Raw genomic sequence first — 16,079 nt, forward strand, 5'->3', positions numbered from 1 at the left:
CGGACCTTTGTGGGACCGAATGTATGACAAAACACTCTTCTGGAGACAATCTTCTTTGTAAACATTTCCATTCATTGTGTCCCCCCCCCCCCAGTGATGAAAATTTTAGTCTTCTTCCCACAACTACAGATCCCTTGCCAAATCATCAACTTACGAGCAAATTTATCTGCGAAAACAAACTTGAATCTACCCGTAACATTCCCTTTACGCTTCGCAAGGTAATATTTGTGTTCCCGAAATTGGTAACAATACGGTACGAACGAATTCCGTGAATTTAAACAGATTTTATTGATCAGTTAAATTTCTCCTGTAACCGACACAAAATAGAAGAAAACCGCGTGAATACTCATTATTCCTGTATATCTAATTCTATTGCATGTTTAATTACTAAGGACTTACGTTTAGTGTTTTTATGGTATCTCGCTTGCTATCCGCAATGCAATGCAATACGGTTACAGTAAATCGTATTCAGTAATACCTAACATAAGTGCATGTGTAACGTTTCATTATTATGCTTATAGTTTTTGTTCGGATGACTTACGCTTGTAGTATGTGCGGATGTTTGCTTGCTGTCCGAAATTCGATCCAGTACGGTAATACGTAATCGTGCTGCGTGAGACCTAACATATATGATCAACGTTTCTTTATGTTGCAGTGCACAGTCTTAAATTCATGTTCATTACCTGTGGTACTAGTCAGTCCGTCTGTTTTGTACGTATGCCGAAGTCGCTAGTCTTATGAGTATCGCGTGAACTACTATAAACAACGGATTACGGTTAAGAACAAGCTCAGATTCCGAAACTTCGTATAATTTACCTTTTGTTGATAACAACTAGCAATGTCATCCATGCAAAGAGCCTATCAACTATCGCGTAAACTAAATTTAGCAAATTAGGCAACCGGAGAAATAACTTTACCTTTGACGATTACATGCAGTTTTTGGCTATGACATGCATCTGCTTATTATTCTTATCATCTACTTTCTATTTATCAGTGAGCCATGGAAGGCGAGTTTTGGTAGGGACTTGTTGGTAGCGGCGGCGCGTTCGTGTATGACGTAACAATTTGTTACCGGGTATTTGTCCAAAATCCATTTTGACGTAAGTTTCGTCGTCCATCAAAATGCATCCGATGTACTTGGTCAACACTTTCTCGTACAACTTCCTTGCTCTGGTTTTGGCAACCAGGATTTGTTTCAGCGTCCTGTTGGGGTGTTTGCTTGCATGATACGACCGCAAGCCTTCTCGCAAACAATTTCGTCGAGCTGTACTGTGGTTCGTCTTGAACTTTTTCGCCAAATCACGCAAGGAGATTCCAGGATTATTGTGAACTGATCGAATGACCTTTGCTCGCAGCTTCCGATCATATGTTCTACTTTTACGCCTGGTTTGTTTTGCTCGATTCACCGTAAGGGTCTCCCGGTAACGTAACGCAGCACCGAATTTACAGTCGATTTTGGATATTTCAGGAATTTACCCCTGACCACGTCGGTTTCTCTACGTGAGTGTGCAGAATTTTCTCTCGCTTTTCGCGTTCCATCGTCGATAACTTTTGACTGACTGCTTCAATCTTGATGAAATCTTCACCACTACGTAAACAAACCATCCGGATCAAAACACTGTCAATAGATTTGCGATGTGACAACTAGGGGCGCTGCAGTAAATAAAAAGATGCGACCAGATTCTATGTGAAACAGACTTTACCTTCAGGAGTTACAGTCAAAGTAAAAAAGTACCTTGAAAACAGATTTTTTAACCTTACACGTTTTAGGTTGGATAAAATGGTTCGCTGATTGGACCTGAGTCGGGATTTTATTCAAACATTTTCCCGTCTCATGTCCAATCATTGTTCCTTAGACGCGTTACTCTTTCGTGTAAATCTCGCTAGCAGCAATTTGTGTGGTTGTGGCCAGGGTTACCATGATATCGAGCATCTTGTTTGGTCTTGTGAGGATCACCTTATCGCCAGAGCAAACTTAAAAGACTCCCTTCGGGACCGAGGGAAACCACCTAACGTTCCAGTGAGGGATGTGTTGGCTGCGGTGGACCTAGATTACATGTTCGAATTATATCTTTACTTTAAATCTATAGATCTTCGTGTATAAATTCGTCTTCCCTTTTTCTTTATTCTTTTTTCTTCAACTATACAAGTTAATGAATTGTAAATACAAAAACAAGGGTTTGGCTCTTTAAAACCCTCGGTATGAGCCGTTTCAAATAAACAAATTATAAAAAAAATGGTTCGCTGTTTTCGAAACAAAGTTGTAGCTAGCCAAGATCTACATCTGTCTCATACACTATGATGGTTTCAGAAGTTGCTGATGCTCTATAGAAAGCATTTATTTTATCGGCAATTTTGGAAGGCTCGTCCATCAAATGGTGCACATTTTCGCAACACCCCTTCTTTTGTGTTTATTCTTAGAGATAAGCTGAACCATTTCCAATTGCATAAGCGGGGAAATCGGTAGAACTAAAGGAGTTTTAAATGATTGAAAATACTTTTTTCAATAAAAATTTCCTATTTTATTCAAAGACAAAACGTTGATTAAGTAGGTTGCAATTTTTTAAAAGTATATTTTGAACAAAGGTACTAAATATAAATTTTTCAAATCATCTAAACACATAAAATAATAATTTAACTAATGCAAAAAACTAAAAGTAACAAACTAAAAGTTGTGAACTTACTGTTACTAATATATTTGGTTTTGAAATGCAGCGTCCTGAAGAACACATTGCCCTCAGGTACTCATCAACGAGAGAGCATTCGATCAAGCATTTTCTCTCCCGGCTTAACTGCCGGCTGCTGCTTGTTGAACTGCCTTCGGTTTGAACTCCATTCCGCTTCTGCCGTTTGGTGTTATTAAGTTGAAGTTTAAGTTGGACCCTGGGACAAACCAGCCAGCAGCCAGCACTCCAGATCAACCAGAGTCTCGTTCAACCGGACCAAAGAAAAGCCAACGCGGTCCGCTGCTGACCGAGCGAGAAGTTTCTGAAACCTGAGCTGAGAGCTCCGTTTTTCTCGATCGAGTTGCGCAGTCGCTTTTGACAGGTCGCGCAGTGTACTCGCGCGTGGTGCTTTTTGGTGTCTGGTTCGTGTGCGCTCGGTCGCTCGGTACTGCCGATATTCTGTGGATGCTGTGGAGTGGAGTGTTTCTTGTGCTTGACTTGTTGTGTGAGATGATGGATCTTTTTCGGGGGGCAAGTGACGGTTGTGAAATGTGAGATCGTGTACTTTCCTTGGTTCTCGAGCAGTAAAGAAAAAAGATGCTCCGCAAAAGAAGGATAATTTTTGCGCAATTGGAGGTGTTTTTGTTCAATTTTTGAAGCCCTGGAATGTGGCGAGGTCGCCGAATGTCTTTGGTGTCCTTTGGTATGCTTCCTGAGGGCCTCGCGCGGTAATAATGGTTGTTCATTTGAAAAGTTTATCTTTTTCTCTTGCATTTTGTTGCCGATGGTAACGGTGCTGAGTGAAGCGGAGAATGTTTTGAATGCTTAAGAAATGAGATCATAAAACAGTGGAACGAGTGTTGTTTTGTGTTAACGGCCTTTCGGTGGGCAAGGAAAATTCTTCGGTGATGCTCAATGATGATAACGATAATGGTGACAAAAGAGAATAACAATAAAATTTATTTCTTCAAAGATAAGGCCAAGACGAGATAGTCAACCTCGAAGGTTTTTGTACTTGGGCGACGCTGATCGAGGAATTTGAATGTTTCGCAGGGGGTTAACAGGGGAGAAAAAAACCGGCTTCAGCTAAAGTGCAACAAAGTAGCTCATAATTAGCGAAGAAACATAACACGCTATCTTCACGAAAGGAAGTCAAGAAAATGATGAATGAACTAATTATTTGAATTTATCTTCGATTAAGTGGTGCTAATTTTTGTTTGAGAACTTGAATCGACGAGGTTCATTACTTGTTTGCTCGTTGAAGTCTCTATGCAGCTTTTAAGATTGAAACTTTTGCTGCATTTGAATCACGCTTTTGCAGTCAAAGGGTGAAGCTACAATAGAATTCCAACCGGGAAATAGACTTCAACGCTACACGATTAACGAACCCAGCGTGAAACCGACAAATACAATACAGTGCTTTTAAACTATACACCCCGTAGTGAAGAACTTGGGCAAAGGGTACATTTTTTAGTGGTCCCAAACTCACAAGCCAGAGCTAATCGAAGGAGCGCCCTCTTCAGAACCTGTAGCGATTATGTGCTAAATGTGTTTGTGAACGGTTTTAAACGGTCCAGTGTTTCTATTTTTTTACCACCCGGTATATCTACATGGAGACAATCTTCCAGCTCAATCTTTTCTAAAGTCAGCCTCAGTCAGATTGCAGAATATAGGTGTAAAGCTACACAGCCACGCAAAGAAGTCACTTCCCATGGCCTAAGCTGTAGAACTGCTCCATCGATCGTGGCAGCAATGCCAGTGGAAATTCCATAACCCAGCAGCAGCAGCACTGAACAATAAAGGTAAGAAAATAAAAACAAGGCGCATAATAGAGAACGATTACATAAATATAGAAGGTACATCCATAAGAAACAACGGAAGAAAAAAAACTAGTAAGAAAAGCGTGCACCTGAAGAAGATTAAAACCAATTTACAGCAACTCTGAGGTTTGGATTCAAGAACAGAAAAAAGACAGATCTGCCGACAAGAGTCGATAGGTCCTACCTACCAGTCAAAAGCGGTTCGGTATGTGCTTTATTATTTCTTATGTCGGTCTTTTTTTTTTATCACCATTTGATTTTATTATTCTTCAAGGTTTGTTTGGATATTGGATGAGATTTCAATGTCAATGCTTGGGAGCCCCAAAACATGTTGATAATGAATAATAAGCGGTAAGGAGAAATAATTTCTTGCAATTGTCTAATTGAAAGGGAAAAAAATCATCTACATGGTGTTCAATAAACTCGAATACAAACTAAAACCACTATTATTTTAAATGAACTAGTCAGAACTAATAAATTTTTGTTCAAACTTTAAGGCAATTTAATAATGATCGATTACACAATTTTTTTTTAGAAAAAATTCATCTTAAGCTATTACAATAAGCTCCAAACGTTTCTCAAGCCTATGGTATACATCACGTTCCTCTGTAATGAACATTTCATCTAATGAATTATAACGATTTAAAATGGAGTCAAAACAGAAATCCTCTATCGATTTTTTCAACATTCATGTAGGGTAATGAACTCATGATGGACCAGGGGACTTATTTTGCACCACCTTTTCTCAAGCCTATGGTATACATCACGTTCCTCTGTAATGAACATTTCATCTAATGAATTATAACGATTTAAAATGGAGTCAAAACAGAAATCCTCTATCGATTTTTTCAACATTCATGTAGGGTAATGAACTCATGATGGACCAGGGGACTTATTTTGCACCACCTTGTCTAGCTCTCTTATAAAGCAACTAATTACGATTAAAATGAGTGCAATATATTTATTGTCTAGGTTTTAAATAAACTTGATGAACTTAATATTCGTAACAAATAAATCCAAGAGAATCAGATTTAGAGGACTGGGAACCTGTTATTTTGAGCTATATCTCCAAAAAACTTTTTTGTGTGTTAAATGACTGATGCACTGCATTCAAAAGAACGCAAAAAGCACCAAGGATGGCAAACGCACACTTTATACAAAGTTACACATCACATATTTGTTGTTCATCCTCTATGTTTGATTTCGAATAATTCTACCTTAAAAACCATAAGTTCCTTGAAACATCATTTGAAACAGCAAGCAAGCTTTTTATTGTAATAACATACATTTTTTTTAGCATCGTGCAGCAAAATCAACGTTCACCCAGATTATTTATAATTTTTTTTCACAAATTTTCAATTTTAGCTTTATATAAAGCATCTTTAGATCATCAGTTATCGAATTTGCTCAAACCCCTAAACATTGTTCCCCCACGCTTTGACGGCCATGTCTAGTACAATTGTTTTATTTCAAAACTCGTATGTTAAGGAGGAAACCGTGGCCTGCAATTTGCAATAGAACGAATCGGAGAATCGGAGAATCTCGGAGAAAATATAATTTTGATTGATCATTCTATTCGAATAACAACCATCTAAACATTAATTTTTATGATTTTAGCTGGTTGAAATTTTCGTAGTATTTTACGCCTTTAAATGTATGCAGCACCCTTATGCTTTTTCTTCAAAAAGAAAAAAGTTAAATTGAATTCGAACAATACCAAAATGTACTAGAATAGGTGTTTTATGCATTATGCAATCACAAATATATTAAAAACTATAAATTTTCAAGCTTTTTCGTTTGATCCCAGTTTGTTGCAACTTACCCCCTTTTTTTAGTAGGGTGAAAATCGCCTGTTTTGTAGTTAAAAAATAACTGGTGAAACTAATTTGTAAATTAAAAAAAAACTGGTAAAACTATAATTTTTTTCTGACTATGTCAATTGGATGTCCCATCAACTTCAAAACTTTTTATGTACAAACGGTATGATTATTTGTGGACATTAAGTTTTGAGGCGCCATAGAAGTTAAAAAGTGTTGCATGATGCCCCAGTTGACGGAATGTAATCTCATTTTGTTGGTTTCATGTTTTTTTTAATAATTGTCCAGTTGATTTTTCAGCTTTTTATGTGTTAGTCAATAAAAGTTTATAACCATCTTCCAATGGTTCAGGAATCGGCTTCTGTGGTTATTTCCAAAAATAAGTTTCAACCATTTGATGCTTTAGCGAAATTTCCGTTACGCAAAATTTAAGGTTGCCAGAATTTTTTCAGCACGTATCCGGGCCGGAAGTTAATTTATGTATATGCAAAATCCAGGCATTTGATTTCAAAATTGTTGTCCAGAAATCAGGCCAATATCCGCCCAAATTCGGTCAAAACCCAGGAATTATATACTCATCTAAAATAAAAATTAATGATTTTTTTCTCGTCAGAACCTTTCAGCTGAATTTAAATTGAATTTTAGACTTTCAAAAACCATTCATGATCATTTTTATTAAAATTGCTCAAAATATTTCGTTTTGCATGCATAAATAAATATATATTACAACAAAATTTGTTTTTTTTGTTTGATTTTGCAAATAAAGTTAATAAATCCGGACAAAGTGCTGGCTTTCATCAACGAAATCTGGGTATCCGGGCCGGACCGGAGTTTCCCTAATTTTATATTAAATATCCGTGTAAACCCGGAAAAAACAGGGCAATTCTGACAAGCTTATCATAAATTCAGCAACGTTTAACCCTTTAATCGAATTCATGAAAAAAAAAACTCTGCCTATGGCCTAAAGGGTAGTGTTTAACCTTCCAAAGCTGTTCGGGTCAATATAACCCAAAACACACATTTAGATCATCCTAATCTTCATTTCAATATACTGAAGAACCGAGATTCGGTGATCAGGTTAACGTAGGCTTGCCAGATACTTTCAGAAGCTGGACATTTCACGACAAAAGCGGGACAAAGCCGAAAAAGAAACACTTAAATAAGCATAATTGAATGTCAAACTTATACGTATACTATCAGCCAAAGTGATTCATAGAAAGTACACTACTAAGGTTTTTTTGGGTTGATGTTGCTCATTTTTTCTTTCATGACTTCCAGTTATCCAGTTTTTCGCAATTATCAGGATTATTTCCCACCGTTCTCGGCAATCAACACGTTATATGAGAGAAATATTTCAAGCTCTACTTGTAAACGGCGGATTTGATTTCGCGTAAAAAACCTTTGTATATCAACAAATACATGTCAAATTTGTTTTAAAACATTTGAAAATTGAAGATAAAATTACATCATTTTATACTTTCAAGAATTGAGTCAAACAAGGTAGTGTATTGCAATTTAACTAAGGTTCTGTCGAAAAATTACATTCTAAAAATCATATGGAAGCAACTTAAAGACTGTTTTCTTCACACCAAAGTAATCTACATTGCATTGGTAGAACGTGCCCTGAGAACGCTGAACTAAACAGAATCTTACTTTAACTTCAGGGTTATTCAGTATTGTCTTATGTATACTCTGTAAAATGTATGCTTATTTTGAGAAAAAAGATGGATTCGATAAAAAAATTGTGTTGATTGTGTAAGATAGTGAATTTTGTAAAAGTTTTCCATAGAAAAGCGGGAATGCGGGGCATTCACGGACGGATGGCAACCCTAGGTTAACGAGAAAAAAAACTAAAATGATAGTCTAATAAATCGGATAATTGAGAAATGAGGTACAGCGAAGCAAAGCCAAAATAGGAAGTCATTCTTTTCAAAGTGAGATTTTTTCCTACCTGAAAATCAGGGATAGCGGTCAACATTTTCATCGAACCCCAACATACTTATACGTCATTGGATAGATTCATTCTTGAAAATTTCAAAAATCGAATAAACCCCTAAATATGTATTTCGGCACTTTTTGCATTCGGATCCAACTATAGATGAGCTAGTAAAATATGTCTATTGAATTAAGAAATATTAAGAAACTTGGATAAATTTCCTATACAATGAATCTAATATCAACCGATAAATGAGGTAAAGTAGCTTTTTGGGATAAATAATGTAATATTCGAAATAATGGCAAACATGTTTGAGCAAACAAAATTCTGGCATCCAATGAAAGTCTAAATAAGTCTGTTTAGTTGTTTTAAACCACTATCAAATGCCGAAGAAAGAATTGCATTAATTTCTCTGCTTTGCACAATAAACTGAGATCACAAGAAACTTTGAAGGGGCAAGAGTACGAACTTCAAATGGGACAAAAGTACGAATAATATAGGGTCCACTAAAGTAAATTTGAACGGAAATTTTTTGACTTTTTTTAGAATGCACTGGAAACATCAGCGCATATTTTTGTTTTTGCAAAAACCTGCTCATGCGAAAAATTGCTCAAATACATTGAGAACTGGATTTAGTAGACCTAATGAATATGGACAATTAGTGAAGAACTCCTAACTCGCACAGTTCGTTCTCCCATGTTTAGGATTTGTATCGGAAGCGAACACAGAAGCTGCTACTGTAAGCAAAGATTGATATAAAATAATTTTCCTCTTGACCTTATACAGAAATGTGGAATTTTGAATTGCCGTACTTTTACCCCACATCATTCGAACTTTTGCCCCAGAGGTGGGATAAGAGTACGTTTCGATAGCAGTTAGGCATTTTTAAATTTTTAGAAGAGAGATAAAAGTTTAGATAATCATATGCTGTTCTTGTTTTTTGGAAAAACAACTGCAAAATTTTCTAAAAATAAGATAGCACTAAGGTCGCACTTTTACCCCACCATACTCTACGGTCAGGGGAACGTCAGCAAACTACAGGTCAAATTTTCCCGAAACGAATATTTTGCGAACAACTTTGGTGGGTTAACAACTTTCAACTAACTCCTAGTATCTTTTTTATTGGAAATGAGTTCACAAGGAAAGGTTAGATTGACAGAAAATGAAAAATTTGGAGAGTGTCGATAAATTACTGACTGTGCTGTGCAGGATTGAACCCGCAATCTCCATTTTTTTCAATTCCAATAAAAAAAAGGTCTGATTTGCATCAACACATATATTTTTGGAGTTTTTATTTAATGAAATCTGCTTCGAAAAGATTCTTACATTCAGCCGCTTTGTTAGGCGTCTCAGAAACTTTTTTTTTATTATTTTTGAGCGTGCGTATATTCTGCTGCCCTGAGTTCATCTGTGCTGCATAGCCTTAAATATCAATATGCACGATTTCGTGGAGCTCCTGATTTTTTCTTCGCATATTTTATCGTCTATCTGGAGCACATCGTGAAATTTCAATGAGACTTTTCTCCAAATATATAAGATTTGCTTCTCTAGAGCTATCTCTATACTGCATGATTATTTTAAACAGTTGAGAGTTCATTTTGCAAACAAAAGTTTTAAAATTCATTTGAATTAATATTCGACTTAAAATCCGTAATTAAAAAAAATCATGGAGTTTCTTTGTTAACAATTAAAAAAAGAAAAGTGTATAGCTTTCAAAAGTATAAAGAATGCGTGTGAGCACATACTAAGGCAGAAACTGCGGTGAATCCGTGCACCCATGGTGGATAACCAACAACAACGTCCAAACATTACGGAAGAGTTAAGAAATTTCTTGAAAAATGAAAGCTTTGATTTGAGCTGTTTATAAATTTAATTCTCAATTTTTAACTAACTAAAATTATCTGATTTAGAAAATGACCTGCTAGATATTTTACATGATTTTTATTTCATGATTGATCGTCTGATTTGTGCTTCATCGAGTAATAGGGGAAGAGGGGGCAAAAGGCCAACGTTGAGAAGAAAGACTTGTTTTAGAGTACATTTGAAAAGATTAATTTTAATCTTCGATTGTGTTTGGAAGTTTGGTTTATTTTTTGCCTAAATCTGATAATTAGAATAATTGGAAGGTCAAAAAAGGCCTTAAATTTAATGAAGTTTGAAGAGTAGGCTGAAAATTGGATTTCAGAATCAGTAGGGGCACAATGCGCATCTGTGTGTACCCAATCGCGCCGTTTAACGTTTAATAAGTGTTTATTGATTCAAGTGCCTCCGAAAGTGTTTGCCAGGTAAAACACTTCTTTTCTACTTCACAGATGGAAAAAAGTATTGCTACGCGCAGTGCTGCCAGATATACTGAAATTCTTGTGGATAGTTAATTAAATCTATACTAAATTTAGGAATTTTAAATATATTCGTTTGAATTCAACTTATGTTTTCCAATACAACATATAAATATCTTTAAAATTGTTGTGATGAAACTGCAAATAAATTTAAACAAATATCAAACATGCTTAAAGATAAACGGACATGGCGCATTTTGCCCTACCTCGACATGTTTATTAAAAATCGTTCAAAATTATAGAAAAAAAAATTTGAATAAGGAAATTTTTCGTTTTGTAATGATTTTCAAGACCAATGTTCATCATTGTAACAGATGTCAGGTAATTTTTTTTTTGCTGATAGATGCCGTAATTCCTTACGAAAGTCGAGGCACAAATTGCAAGGAATATGGCTTGAAAAAGATTTTTGGTTTTTTTGCAGGAAATTATCGCGTATTTGATGCCAATTTTTTGTACAAAAGGTTTCTACTGTTAATTAGAACGGAATAACGTACAGAATTCTTAAAAGATGTGTATATCTAGCTAGATATCGCAATGGGGCGTTTTGCCCACACTGGGCATTATACCCCCAGTTCCCCTATTTACCAAATGGCAATTGGAAAGTATCATGAAGATTTGAAACATAGAATACAAAATAAACTAAATTATTATATTCAAACTCCTTAGAGATACAGATATAAGAGTTTAATAATTCAAATCTAAAAATCAGGTTATAATTAGAAACCCCTATTCAGTGTCTCAAATCTAAATCATAATTTCAATTCAAGTTTTGAGAAATAAAATATGAATAAAATAAAAAAAAAGAGATTCAAAGTTCAAATCAGAGCCAAAGCAGGAATTGCACCAAATATGAATTTTAATTTTATATCTTTGAAATACAAAAAAAAACTTTTTCATGAGATGTTTATGAATATGATTCTCATCAGATAAAAAAATGTTATCAAATTGTTATTCTAAACGTGACAAAAGTTTCATACGATGCCCTCAAAGCCAAAGGGGTATAAGCCCAAAAATGATCAATCCAACCAGCAATCACATGTTGAACTGTGACGCAATTTTTATACTGTTTGTTGTAAAATTCCAGTTGATTAAAATAGTGAAGCTCCGACAGCCGCTGCTGTTCGTGAAAAAAATTAAATATTGGAAAACTGACTGGTATATGGTGTCAAATGTATTCAAGAAGCAAACAAACATAAAAATCATAGTAATAGCTTATTTTTTAATTTTGACTTTTGGCCAGGTTTTTGGCTCTTGTTTTCAAGATAACTTAGGCGAAAAGTGCACATTTCGCCATTTGCACACATGTACAAAAGTATTAAATATTACAAAGATTTGAAAAATAATTTAATTTTAATTCAATAATCAACTTTCCCGTAGATCGCGAGTAATTTCGACTTTGCAGAAAAAAGTTAAAGCGGGGTTCTTTTTGTCAGTTTTTCCCAATTCTGCGAAACACGGAAGTTTCAACGACATTTTAATAACGATTTTAATCAAATGCAATGTATGGTGTATCTTAAAAGATAAGTCAAATCCTTTTGTAGCCTGCAGCTCAGTTTGTCAAGTGAGTTAAAATCTTCAATTTTAAATATTTGAAATTTTTTTTGAATGATGTCAGAAATAGTTGTAACGTTATCTATTCAAATTTCTTGAAATTGTAGAATTTAAGTTTTTAAGGCGTTGTATTTCCGCAATTAAAATATCCAGGCAAGATCTAAATTCTTGATTGAATAAAAGATAATAAATAGATTCAAATCAGTTTCTGTTTTGCATTTAGGTTTGTTGATTCCTCATTTATCAAAGATTGATTTCACTCAAAATAGATCAACTTTAAAAATTACAAAATCTGACGAATGATTCGAACGAATGACGCCTTCCAAATCTAGTTATAAAAAGATTTCCACCTAAAAAGGCTGTTCCCTTGTAGAATTTAATCAAAATACATCCTTAGAGTGCAAAGTCATGGAAGTTCAAAGTACAAGTGTCGTGAATCTGAACTTATTTTTTTCGAAAAGCTGTTAACTTGAATGGATACGATTCGAAACGAAATTATGTATTAGATGTTAAATAATTTAAATATGCAAATATACATGGGTTAAGATGTTTTTTCTCGATACATGAATTATTTTCTGAAAATATAAAAAATGTGTTCTGAACAAATTTTGATTCTCCACTTATGACGTAATTTTCCTTTCAAATATTCGGCTCAATGTAAAACTGCAAAAATAATGAAGCTTATCGGATGGGTTTGGATGCAAAAATAATAGAAAAGCATCGGCAATCATCCTAAGTGGTGCAATTAATAACCTCAGGCAAGTATCACAAGAAAAAAGACGATGCCACTTTTTGTCCTGAAGAGATTTTTATTCATGTGCTCTATAACCAACAGTAAGAGTTATCTCCGAGTAATGATTAATGGAATGTTTTTCCTTTCTATTTTTCAGACTTATTCGGACAGTAGTGAATGTGTAGGACCGTTTTTTTCTTCGTTTCTACATCAAATTCAACCACGTATGGTTGCATCATATGTTTGAGGTGCGGATTCTAAGCGAGAAGATAGAAAAAAAAACTTTTCCAATACGAATCACCAAACCTATTCGTGCGTAGTGTAAGGTGGAAAAGAAAAAAAAATCCCAAAGTTTTAGGAGTGTAATTTTCTGTGCGCTGGACACCTAAAGAAAAGTTCCACAAGTGCCAACCCAAGACCCAACATATCCCGAGCGAGAGTGCTGAAAGAACAACTCAGCAGCAACAAAAAAAACACCATAAACAAGAAGTCTCGATAGAGAAGACGTCGAAGAAGTAGAAGAAGAAAGGTGAACCGTTCCGTGGCTGCCGCGAGTTTATGTGCCTGTGTTTGGGTGTCTGTTTGTGTGTGGATCGAGAAGTGTCTGTCCAAACGGTGAAGTGATCTGTGAGTTGAGTTGAGTTGAGAAGCACAAGGAAGGGAAGAACCCCGATACTTCGCACGCAGGAAGAGTTGGTGGAAAGGAAGAATCGAAGAGGCGACGCAAAGCGCAAAAGGAATTCGGTTGTAACGCAGTGGGAAACCTGATTTTTTGCCGTTTGGCTGCTGCGCCTTTGGAGTTTAGGCTAGTGGCCAACTGGTCCCAAGTCGCGCCGTGCCGTGGCAAGTTGCCTAGAGTGAGCGAGAACGCACGCTCCTCCTTAGAGCGGGAGAGAAATCGAAGAAGCAGTGATATCGCAGAAGAAAAAACTCTTGGGATTTGTTTGGACCCTTAGTGGACTTTTCGGGGACCTCGGGGAGGCCGAGACGAAACGTGGAACCACGAGTGAGGTAAGTGTGCCCTTCTCCTGACGGTTTGCTGGAACCGTTTCAACTTTCCTCCGATGGGCCTGGGCTTGGTGTGGAATTGCTGGCTGTGGATAGCGTCGTCGTCAGCAGCTTTTCAAAGTTCCCTGGCTCATGGTTGCGGATTTCCCTCATGGGCAAATGTCGATTGGATTTTTATTTTGAAATGTGGGCTAGCTGTTCGGTGTACATTACTTGCGAATTCTTTGGTGCCTTGAAATTGGAAGGGTTCAATTCTCGTGCTCTTGAGTTAGCCGAGAGAGGAAACAAAAGTGTTCATAACTTCACATCAGTTTCTTCATGTAACATTGAAAAGAATTTATACCTAAGAACTAGCTGACCCGTTGTGCTTTGCTACACCTTCCGGAAATAAATGTAATTTGTAAAAATTTATTCAAATTTAGATTTTAGAGAGCATTTTTTTAAATCAAACCTCATCATACTTCAGAACCAACCACTTTGAAATGAGAGCTGCAGCTGCAGTTCTGAATTGAAATTCAAAGATGGTATATATTATTTACTGAAACTTGAACTCTAAACTCGTTTTTCAGGATCTAAAATTTGTACTCTGTACCCAAAAAAACCTTTTTAAATATGGTCCTTTCTTTGAAAAGCTCTTTATCTTAAATTTACATGGGAGCTCTCCCATCTTTTCCAATTTTGTCCCCCACTGCTTGAAGAAGGTAGGCAAATTTAACCGGCTCGAGACCCAAAGAGCACTTATCATGGTAATGAAAAATATATTAAATTACTTATGTATTACATACAGTGCAAATTTCTTTTTTTTTTTAAATAAATTTACTGCGGCAAAAATATAAATATTTAAAAAATATCAGTTGCATCACTAAATAAGATCTCAGCGTTTTTTTATTTTCTCTTTGAAAGTCAAATATTCAAAAATGTTGGCAAAAACTAATTTCTAAGTTTACATTTGTTCCATATATTTGAGCAAGTGTCAATGCAAAGCTTATTTACAGATGCGTCAGAGTAATGGCTTTAAAATGGATTTAATACGAATTCCTGTTTTTTGTTATATCAAGTTTCACTGATATATCTGCAGTATTCCTGCAGTATAAATTTATGTTTGTTACTCCACTTTTAACGAATGCTGTTTAAAGGGAATGACCTTCATTTACAAAGACATTTAAGAAATTTCAATATCCGCTTCAGTTTCAACATTCGGAATACCCCTTCTGGTCTTTCCAATATATTGAATCATTTTGAAGATGAATTTCTTCAAAGTTCGACGTTTTCCCTTACCCCACCGTGTAAGTTGACAAGAGGGAATATTGTTTTTAACACTTTAAGGGTATACTAAAAATTTCTCATAAAAAATTTACGTCCAGTTGAATATCAGTTCTAAAGTCTCGCTTTTCAAAAACGAAGCGGATCAAAAGTCTCTTTTATGCAGCCATGTAACACAAAAACACTTTACTGTTAAGTACGTACTTGAATTGGTATGTAAGCAAAAAGTACGATTTTTTTTTTTTTTTTTTTTTTTTGCCAGGAAAAAAGTACGATGGTTTTTCCAGAATTATTTAAAATAAAAAGCTCCCATTTTCATTTCCAAATTCGTTTTAGTTGTGTATTTGGGCCGAAGTAACAATTTCTAGAAGAAAACATAATTTTTAATTTTTTTAACAGAAAAAGTTGAACGTTTGAACATGTTCTAATGTTCCTTGAATGAAAAGTCGAATGCTACCTACATTAACACGAACTAAATATGGAAATATTTTTGCAAATCTTTCAATTGGTTTTGATTCGATTGATAAAATACCAATCCGTGTCACATCTAGGCGTCATTTATTACCATGTGCAATTAAGCAAGAAAAAAAACATATCTAGGTTGCATATCGCTCCCACGTGCATAAGAAACATAGGTTGAGAAACAGGCGCCTGATTGTTAAATTTTTCCAGCGATCAATGAACAGTATGCTTCGGTTACCATCCACTTGCGACGACGTTTGCTTGACCATAGAGACGGAAAACAAACTCTTCAAAGAAAAGAAAATCTCTAAAAATGGATGCCATAACCTTTCAATTTCAGATTTTGGCAAAAAAATGTATATGTTTTATTCGATCGGCAAAATGTCAATCTGGGTCGCATCTAGACGTCATTCATAACCATGTGCTGTACAAATGAGCTTGGAATCAAGTAGAAAAAAACTCACATCAAGGCTTCATATCGCCA

General features: G+C 35.5%; 1 protein-coding gene across 1 annotated transcript in view; it reads left to right on the forward strand.

Moving 5' to 3' along the window:
• Positions 1-2,962: 2,962 nt before the first annotated feature.
• Positions 2,963-16,079, forward strand: part of LOC129745489 (ankyrin repeat and BTB/POZ domain-containing protein 2) — a 394,509-nt gene continuing 381,392 nt past the window's right edge. The window contains exons 1-2 of the mRNA XM_055738598.1: positions 2,963-4,468; positions 13,020-13,873. The gene's annotated coding sequence lies outside the window, so the exon portion shown is untranslated. The remainder of the gene's footprint in view (positions 4,469-13,019; positions 13,874-16,079) is intronic.

The sequence above is a fragment of the Uranotaenia lowii genome, chromosome 2, assembly GCF_029784155.1.
Source record: "Uranotaenia lowii strain MFRU-FL chromosome 2, ASM2978415v1, whole genome shotgun sequence".
Lineage (NCBI taxonomy): Eukaryota > Metazoa > Arthropoda > Insecta > Diptera > Culicidae > Uranotaenia > Uranotaenia lowii.